This window comes from Dermacentor andersoni, chromosome 11 (genome assembly GCF_023375885.2).
Source record: "Dermacentor andersoni chromosome 11, qqDerAnde1_hic_scaffold, whole genome shotgun sequence".
In the NCBI taxonomy this organism is placed as follows: domain Eukaryota; kingdom Metazoa; phylum Arthropoda; class Arachnida; order Ixodida; family Ixodidae; genus Dermacentor; species Dermacentor andersoni.
Genome location: NC_092824.1, coordinates 102,250,465 through 102,260,006, shown reverse-complemented (window position 1 = coordinate 102,260,006; position 9,542 = coordinate 102,250,465). Strand labels below are relative to the sequence as shown.

At 49.0% G+C, this 9,542-nt stretch overlaps 1 long non-coding RNA gene across 1 annotated transcript in view; it reads left to right on the top strand.

Moving 5' to 3' along the window:
• Positions 1–8,537, top strand: part of LOC140214123 (uncharacterized) — a 19,882-nt gene extending 11,345 nt beyond the window's left edge. Inside the window, exon 5 of the long non-coding RNA XR_011891055.1 lies at positions 8,267–8,537. This is a non-coding gene — a long non-coding RNA (uncharacterized lncRNA). The remainder of the gene's footprint in view (positions 1–8,266) is intronic.
• The last annotated feature ends 1,005 nt before the right edge of the window (positions 8,538–9,542 follow it).

The following is a 9,542-nucleotide window of genomic DNA, read 5'->3' as shown; positions in this document are numbered from 1 at the left end:
TGTGCGCGAAGAACTGCGCAAGGTCTTGCCTTCGTCGCAGCCTCAAGTGGCCTCTATCGCCGACATCGTGAAAGAAGAGGTGCACCGATCCCTTGGAGTTCCTGAGGTGCAACCAGAACCACCGCAGCCGGAAGCAATGACCTACGCCGCCGTCGTCGCCCGCCGTCAAGGCCCCCCTGCGCGACCGCGCCAAGGTCCTGCAACACCGCAATTCCGTCGTCCGCCGCCGCCGCCGCCAGCGCGCCCACCCGTCGCCCAGCGCAGCTATGCGAGGAAGACGGACATTTGGCGAGCCCCCGACCACCGCCCGCTCTGCTATCACTGCGGAGAAGCCGGCCATGTGTACCGCCGATGCCCATACCGCGACATGGGACTGAGAGGGTTCGCCGTCAACGCGCCGCGTCCACAGCTTGGGGAGCGCCCACGTGACATTGCCGATTACCTAGCCGGCACTCAGTGGAACTCTCGACGACCGTCCCGTTCGCCGTCACCAGGCCGCTACCTGTCGCCGCAGCGCCGTCCATACACTGGCCCAGCCCGGGGCCGCTCTGCGAGCCCATACCCGGAAAACTAAAAGCAGCAACCGATGGAGGTGCGGTTGCTGTTCGTCGAACTGACGAAGATCCTCCGCCGCCGACGAAGACGACGAAGAGACCACCTCGACGACATAATAACGACCCGCCGCCGTCCCGACGCAGTCAGGAAGCCAAGACTACACCGACGAAAGACGACTTGACGACGCGACGTTCCAGCTTGAGTTCAACACGACGCAGCCGCGATCCGACGCCAAGACCTAACTGCAACGCCAGACAAAGAACCACCGACCTCGACGTGCTTCTCGACGGCCACGCAGTTACCGCCTTAGTGGACACAGGCGCTGATTACTCCGTCATGAGTGGACCCGTCGCCGCCCAGTTGAAGAAAGTTAAGACCGCATGGGAAGGCCCTCAGATTCGCACCGCTGGAGGACACCTCATCACGCCGACTGGGATCTGCACGGCAAGAATAACCATTCATGACCGGACTTACCCTGCCACCTTCGTTATCCTCCAACAGTGTTCACGAGACGTCATTCTCGGTATGGACTTCCTGGACCAACACGGCGCAATCATCAACCTGAAGTCGAAGTCAGTAACGCTGTCGGAAGATAAAGCAATGCCGCCGGAGAGCCCTCGTAGCCATCACGCCTTGAGTGTGCTCGAAGATCAAGTGAGCATCCCGCCTCGCTGCAGCATTGTTATTTCGGTCAGCACCGAAACACCCGCTGACGTAGAAGGCGTCATCGAAGGCGACCAACGTCTACTGCTAGACCGTGAAATTTGCGTCGCAAGAGGGATCGCTCGACTGCATGGAGGGAAAACTGAAGTGTTGCTGACAAACTTCAGCCAGGAGTTCAAGCACATCAACAAGGGCACGACGATCGCGTACATCGAGGAAATTCTGGAAACAAGTAATGCGTTTGTCCTCTCGGATTCCGCCGCATCTACCCCGACGACCATGGTTCCCGAACCAGACTACGACATTAATCCAAATCTCCCTATGATTAAGCAACAGCAGCTCAGAAGTCTGCTCCGACGATACAAAGGCTGCTTTTCGACGTCATCGAGGATTCGACAAACACCAGTCGCCAAGCATCGCATAATCACCGAGGAATGCGCTCGACCACTCCGTCAGAGCCCTTACCGAGTTTCGGCGCGGGAACGTGAAGCTATAAGAGAACAAGTCGACGAAATGTTGCGCGACGACATCATCCAGCCGTCGAAAAGCCCGTGGGCATCCCCTGTTGTTCTGGTAAAGAAAAAGGACGGAACCCTACGTTTCTGCGTCGATTATCGTCGTCTGAACAAGATCACGAAGAAAGACGTATACCCCCTCCCACGGATAGACGACGCATTGGATCGGCTCTGCAACGCTAAATACTTCTCGTCCATGGACCTCAAGTCTGGCTATTGGCAAATAGAAGTCGACGAAAGAGATCGCGAAAAGACCGCCTTCATCACCCCAGACGGCCTCTACGAGTTCAAGGTTATGCCATTCGGACTGTGCTCGGCGCCTGCAACGTTCCAGCGCGTAATGGACACGGTTTTAGCAGGATTGAAGTGGCAGACCTGTCTCGTATACTTGGATGACGTCGTCGTCTTCGCCGGAAATTTCGACGTTCACCTTAGGCGGCTGGCAACAGTACTAGAGGCCATCAGGTCAGCAGGACTTACTCTGAAGCCGGAAAAGTGCCGCTTCGCTTACGAGGAGCTTCTATTTTTAGGCCACGTCATCAGCAAATCTGGAGTCCGCCCCGACCCGCAGAAGACAGCTGCCATAGCAAAGTTCCCACAGCCCATCGACAAGAAGGCAGTGCGTAGATTTCTTGGCATGTGTGCCTACTACAGGCGATTTGTCAAGAACTTTTCACGCATCGCTGAGCCGCTGACGCAGCTAACTAAATGTGACGTCGAGTTCAAGTGGGAAACGCCGCAGGCCGACGCATTTCAAGAACTCAAACGACGCATGCAGTCGCCGCCCGTACTTGCGCACTTCGACGAGCACGCCGATACCGAAATCCACACTGACGCCAGTAGCCTAGGCCTCGGCGCCGTCCTGGTCCAGAGAAAAGATGGACATGAACACGTGATAGCTTACGCTAGCCGGTCGTTGTCAAAAGCGGAAGGCAATTATTCTACAACCGAAAAGGAATGCCTCGCCATCGTTTGGGCTACAGCGAAATTTCGCCCTTACCTATATGGCAGGCCATTCAAAGTCGTCAGCGACCATCACGCCTTGTGTTGGCTAGCGAATTTAAAGGATCCCTCAGGACGGCTGGCACGGTGGAGCCTGAGACTACAAGAATACGACATCACTGTAACATACAAGTCCGGACGAAAACACTCAGACGCCGATTGCCTATCACGCGCCCCCATTGACCCGCCGCCGCAAGATGACGAGGATGACGACGCCTTCCTTGGAATAATAAGCGCGGAAGACTTCGCCGAACAACAACGAGCGGACCCGGAGCTAAAAGCCCTCGTCGATTATTTGGAAGGGCACACCGACGTTGTTCCCAGGGCATTTAAGCGCGGATTATCTTCCTTCACGCTTCAAGACAGTCTACTCGTGAAGAAGAACTTCTCACCAGTCCGCGCCAATTACCTTCTTGTTGTCCCGTCAGGACTTCGTCCAGAAGTATTGCACGCCCTACATGACGATCCGACCGCTGGACACCTCGGATTTTCCCGGACACTATCGAGGGTACAAGAAAAGTATTATTGGCCGCGCCTGACCGCCGACGTCACCCGTTATGTCAGAACATGCCGAGACTGTCAGCGACGCAAGACACCGCCGACAAGGCCAGCCGGATTACTACAGCCAATCGAGCCTCCTTGCCGACCATTCCAGCAGATCGGGATGGACTTGTTGGGACCCTTTCCGACGTCAATAACCGGAAATAAGTGGATAGTCGTGGCGACGGACTACCTCACCCGCTTCGCTGAAACAAAAGCACTGCCGAAAGGTAGCGCAGCCGAAGTGGCGAAATTCTTTGTCGAAAACATTCTGCTGCGACATGGCGCCCCAGAAGTCCTCATCACCGACCGAGGAACGGCCTTTACAGCGGAGCTCACCCAAGCCATTCTGAAATACAGTCAGACAAGGCACAGGAGGACAACGGCTTACCACCCGCAGACGAATGGTCTTACGGAGCGGCTGAATAAGACCCTCGCCGACATGCTAGCGATGTACGTCGACGTCGAACACAAGACCTGGGATGCCGTCCTGCCGTACGTAACATTCGCTTATAACACGGCGGTACAAGAAACAACACAGATCACGCCGTTCAAGCTGGTCTACGGCAGGAACCCGACGACGACGCTCGACGCCATGCTGCCTCACGTCACGGACGAGGAGAACCTTGACGTCCGTACCTACCTCCAGTGCGCCGAAGAAGCCCGACAGCTCGCCCGCCTGCGAATCAAGAACCAGCAGAGGACCGACAGCCGACACTACAACCTCCGACGACGCTTCGTGGAGTACCAGCCCGGTGACCGTGTTTGGGTTTGGACCCCTATACGCCGACGAGGACTGAGCGAGAAGCTTTTGCGTCGCTATTTCGGACCGTACAAGATCATCCGACGTATTGGCGCACTGGACTATGAGGTCGTGCCAGACGGTATTTCGCTATCACAGCGGCGCCGCTCGCGACCTGAAATAGTCCACGTTGTGCGACTCAAGCCCTACTACCAGCGTTAACGAACTTTGTGGCTTCGCGTAACTGACCTTTGGACTTTATTTCTTTTTTGTTACTTATGTTTAAGAAGTGTCCTTTTGTGTTTCGCTCTCTTATATTTGTAGCATCGGGACGATGCTTTTTTTTAAGAGGGGGGTATTGACACGTGTACTTATCTTTATCGGGCAACCACGTTTCGCCGCCTAACAAATGTAATCGCACAGCATGGGACGCGCCTGCATGTATCCGAAGTTTCTGGAAAGTTATCGATGCTTCTATCCGCTGTCTGTTGTCGCCGAGACTTATGTTATCTGATTTCATCACCTGACGCGAATGGTGTAGAACTTTGTGGAAGGCACGCGGGTCCGAACGATTAGTCTGGAACATTCGACGACTGCTCTATAAAAGCCGACCCGCTTGACCCGCAGATCAGATTTTCGACGATCGCCGACTGTGTTCGCCGCTTTCGTTGTGCTATAAGTGTAGCCTGTTTTGTGGGCACAGGTTCGCCCAATAAAAGCTAGTTTTGTATTCCACCATACTGCTTCTTTCTTCACCGTCACTACCACGTGACAATATGGTCTATTGTTGAGTAGCCTTCACGGAATCCTGCCTGGTCCTTTGGTTGACAGAAGTCTAAGGTATTCCTGATTCTATTTGCGATTACCTTAGTAAATACTTTGTAGGGAACGGACAGTAAGCTGATCGGTCTATAATTTTTCAAGTCTTTGGCGTCCTCTTTCTTATGGATTAGGATTATGTTAGCGTTCTTCCAAGATTCCGGTACGTTCGAGGTCATGAGGCATTGTGTATATAGGGCGGCCAACCTTTCTAGGACAGTGTTCCCACCATCCTTCAACAAATCTGCTGTTACCTGATCCTCCCCAGCTGCCTTCCCCCTTTGCATAGCTCCCAAGGCGTTCTTTACCTCTTCCGGTGTTACTTGTGGGATTTCAAGTTCCTCTAGACTATTCTCTCTCACCTTATCGTCGTGGGTGTTACTGGTACTGTATAAATCTCTATAAAACTATTCAGCCACTTGAACTATCTCATCCATATTAGTAACGATATTGCCGGCTTTGTCTCTTAACGCACACATCTGATTCTTGCCTATTCCTAGTTTCTTCTTTACTGCTTTTAGGCTTCCTCCGTTCCTGAGATCCTGTTCAATTCTATCCATATTATAGTTCCTTATGTCCGCTGTCTTACGCTTGTTGATTAACTTAGAAAGTTCTGCCAGTTCTATTCTAGCTGTAGGTTTAGAGGCTTTCATACATTGGCGTTTCTTGATCAGGTCTTTCGTCTCCTGCGATAGCTTACTGGTTTCCTGTTTAACGGCGTTACCACCGACTTCTATTGCGCACTCCTTAATGATGCCCATAAGATTGTCGTTCATTGCTTCAACACTATGGTCCTCTTCCTGGGTTAAAGCCGAATACCTGTTCTGTAGCTTGATCCGGAATTCCTCTAGTTTCCCTCTTACCGCTAACTCATTGATTGGTTTCTTATGTACCAGTTTCTTCCGTTCCCTCCTCAAGTCAAGGCTAATTCGAGTTCTTACCATCCTATGGTCACTGCAGCGCACCCTTGCCGAGCACGTCTACATCTTATATGATGCCAGGGTTCGCGCAGAGTATAAAGTCGATTTCATTTCTAGTCTCACCATTCGGGCTCCTCCACGTCCACTTTCGGCTAACTCGCTTGCGGAAAAAAGGTATTCATTATCCGCATATTATTCTGTTCTGCAAACTCTACTAATCACTCTCCTCTGCTATTCCTAGAGCCTATGCCATATTCCCCCACTGCCTTGTCTCCGGCCTGCTTCTTGCCTACCCTGGCATTGAAATCGCCCATCAGTATACTGTATTTTGTTTTGACTTTACCCATCGCCGATTCCACGTCTTCATAGAAGCTTTCGACTTCCTGGTCATCATGACTAGATGTAGGGGCGTAGACCTGTGCAACCTTCATTTTGTACCTCTTATTAAGTTTCACAACAAGACATGCCACCCTCTCGTTAATGCTATAGAATTCCTGTATGTTACCAGCTATGTTCTTATTAATCAGGAATCCGACTCCTAGTTCTCGTCTCTCTGCTAAGCCCCGGTAGCACAGGACGTGCCCGCTTTTTAGCACTGTATATGCTTCTTCTGGCCTCCTAGCTTCACTGAGCCCTATTATATCCCATTTACTGCCCTCCAATTCCTCCAATAGCACTGCTAGACTCGCCTCACTAGATAACGTTCTAGCGTTAAACGTTGCCAGGTTCATATTCCAATGGCGGCTATTCCCGTTAATATTAAATCGGAAAACCGTGAATATCTGCGCGCCGCATGAGAAGTTTGCCTTAGTAGCAAGAATCTGAATAACACAACGCATTTTTCCTCGCAAACTGTGCAAACCAACAAATGAAACTGCACCAACAGATAAAGGCAGATGTAAAAAAAAATATTTTGTTAGATTTTCGTCATGCATGACATTGCTTTAAGAACTCTTAAGCCATTGAGTAACTGTTGCTCGCCGGCATTTCGGAAAGAGATGCGTTGTTAGAAAACCTGGAATTTCCCTTAGCTTGCAAATTTTTTTTTTTTATTCTCCTCATGTTGCTGAAGAAATACACCAAAGGATCCAGGCCATCATTAGCTACATAATGTGTGGGCGCCATTGGGCGGTGTACTCGCCATAATTTTATTTTGCAGGGGCACATCTAGGACTTCCTTAATAATGCTTTTCGATGTCAGCCCTGCGGGTTTCCACATCCTCGTCGACATTTGTTTTGCTGTCTGTGTCTACAAAAGCACCATTTTCTTTTCAGGCAGCTAGCGTTTAGGTAACTTCCTCCAAGTCTGCCGATCAGGACATCTCGCTTGGCTGAGTGGCAGGCGACAGGAATGACTGCGGAAGTTTGATTTAACCGAATTAGCGTTGCATATTATGAGGAAGCTTTAGCTCGGGTGCTCCTATCTAAATACATGTAAAAGCAGAATTCGTTTTTCTCGGCAACCACTGCACCAAATTTGACGAGGTTTGTTGCATTTAAAAGACAAACTTAAAATCTAGTGACTGTTCGTTTCGAATTATTAAGTTAGGTCGTCAATTTTTTATAAAAAATTGGCAAAAATCGAAAATTTTCAAAAAACGAAACCATCAAGTTTACAACTCTGTAACTCAACCACTAAAAATGATAATACAATTCTGTGAATTGAATCTAGTAGTACATCTAAAGCGGACAAAATTGATATGTTACACATGAATATAAAAAAATTTAATCACAGGGAAATACAACTTTTGCAAAACCGTTGTAACCAACGTAACAAATTCACGTAAGATGTAAAATGACATATTGAATTTGTCCGCTTTGAATGATCTAATGGATGCCGTTTACAGAACCGCGATATCAGTTCTTGATGCAGAGATATGAATTTGTAAACTTCGTGCTTCTATTTCTTTCAAACGGTGAAATATTTGAAAATCGGTTTAAGAAAATTCAAGCCCTAAATCGAAATTCCGCTTCCAACAGTCACTAGAATTTAACTTTCTCTTTCAAATGCCACAAATTTCATCAAAATCGGTCCAGGGGTTATCTCAAAGAAACGTTTTTGCGTTTTACATGTATTTGAATAGGCCGCGTCGGAGATGGGCCCGAGCTAAAGCTTCCTCTTAAGCGAATTTATTTCGCGTTGGACCTATCTGAAACCGCGCTCGAGATCGTGGCGTCGAGTTGCATCTAAGTGCTATTTCTGTATGCATGCTTGTACTGCATCTACCGCTAGACCTTTCTAGTATCATAGTTCATTACTGTAAAGCGCAAGTCGGAACACCTGCGAACGCAACTGCGTGATAGTTGATCGGGACTCCACCACTCTCCCCTCCCCCCCCTTCTCTCAACTTCCCCCGTTTATTGTGCAAATGGGAGAATGGCCTTTAGCCGTACGCAGAATGAATGAATGAATGAATGAATGAATGAATGAATGAATGCAACGAAATACCCCGTTTTATTATCGAGACACTCTTGCTGTATTTCGTAAGGTTGCATATGTATGCTTGCAGCTCATCTCACCGCTGGTCGGCGACCACTTCCCGAAGACCACGAAGCAGCAGGCCAAGCAACGTCGGGAAATCTGTGGACAGCACACAGGGAGGAGACAGAAGGCAGAGGTCATACAAGACCCCAGTCGCCCCACTGACACGTAGCGACACAGTGTTGATTTTAAAGAAACGAATGAAGAGAAAACACCCACTCAAATTGTGCTGGTGTAGAGGACCATTCAAGCACTGCGATTTTACTTAAAAGGACGAATAAAAAGAAACATGTACTGAATATGTATTAGTGGAGTGTTCTTCCAGCCCGCTGAACTTATTTATTTAGGGGATGAAGGATGCTTATTACAGCAAAGGAACTGAAGGTCTAGCCTCCCTTTTTTATACAACCTTAGCAACTTCACCAATGACACTATTTTCTCGTCTTTAGGCCTTTTAGTTGTTTTTGTTTTTTTGCGCAGAAATGTACAAAAGTTATCAGTGCAAGTCTCTGTGTGTTAAGAGAAACTGCAATCAAATCTTTATCGATAAACAAATATCCCCAGGCAGGCATTCTCAAACCCATGAAGTAACTTTGAGCTACTAACAGATCTTCAAGGAGGCAACTCCACCAGTACTTACTGTGGAATCTTTCCTTGCTCAGGAAACCTCCACTCACTTTAAGACTAAACTTTAATGTATTCCAGCAAATAATAGTGAGAAAATACTTACTTTGCCACTTGCCAGCAATCACACGTAATTGCAGCAGAAAAGGAGAAGTCACTACAGGGAGTCACCAGAGCACTACAGTCTGAGTCGCACTTGTACAGAGTGGTCGAGTGGCCGCAAGCGCCCGCAGCTACTACGTTGAGGTAGCTGCAAGGTTACACTTATGTTAGTCCTATAGCTCATTGACCTGGCATGCGAATTGACCATGCATGACCTCATTGCGGCGTTGACGACAGACAAATAAATTTACCACTCTAGACAAGTGTGGTTCAGAATGTACGTACATCAATATCACCACTAACACTTATGAACGCACGCCCTTACTAACAAAGAAGTATCCCGGACACGAAAGCCTCCATTTCAAGACAAGACTAAAAACAAGGTAAGTACAAGATCACCCAAAAATAGCGAAGGCCACCCTAGCAATCGAGACGCAGACTGCAACCTCTGTAGAACGGTAAGAGAAATTGGACGAGCCTCCATCTTCTTCCAGAAACTGCCGAACTCAGGAGAAAGGTAAGAGAGAAAAAAAAAAAAAAGCTATGGCGTCCCTATACGGCAAACGTTCGTCACATCT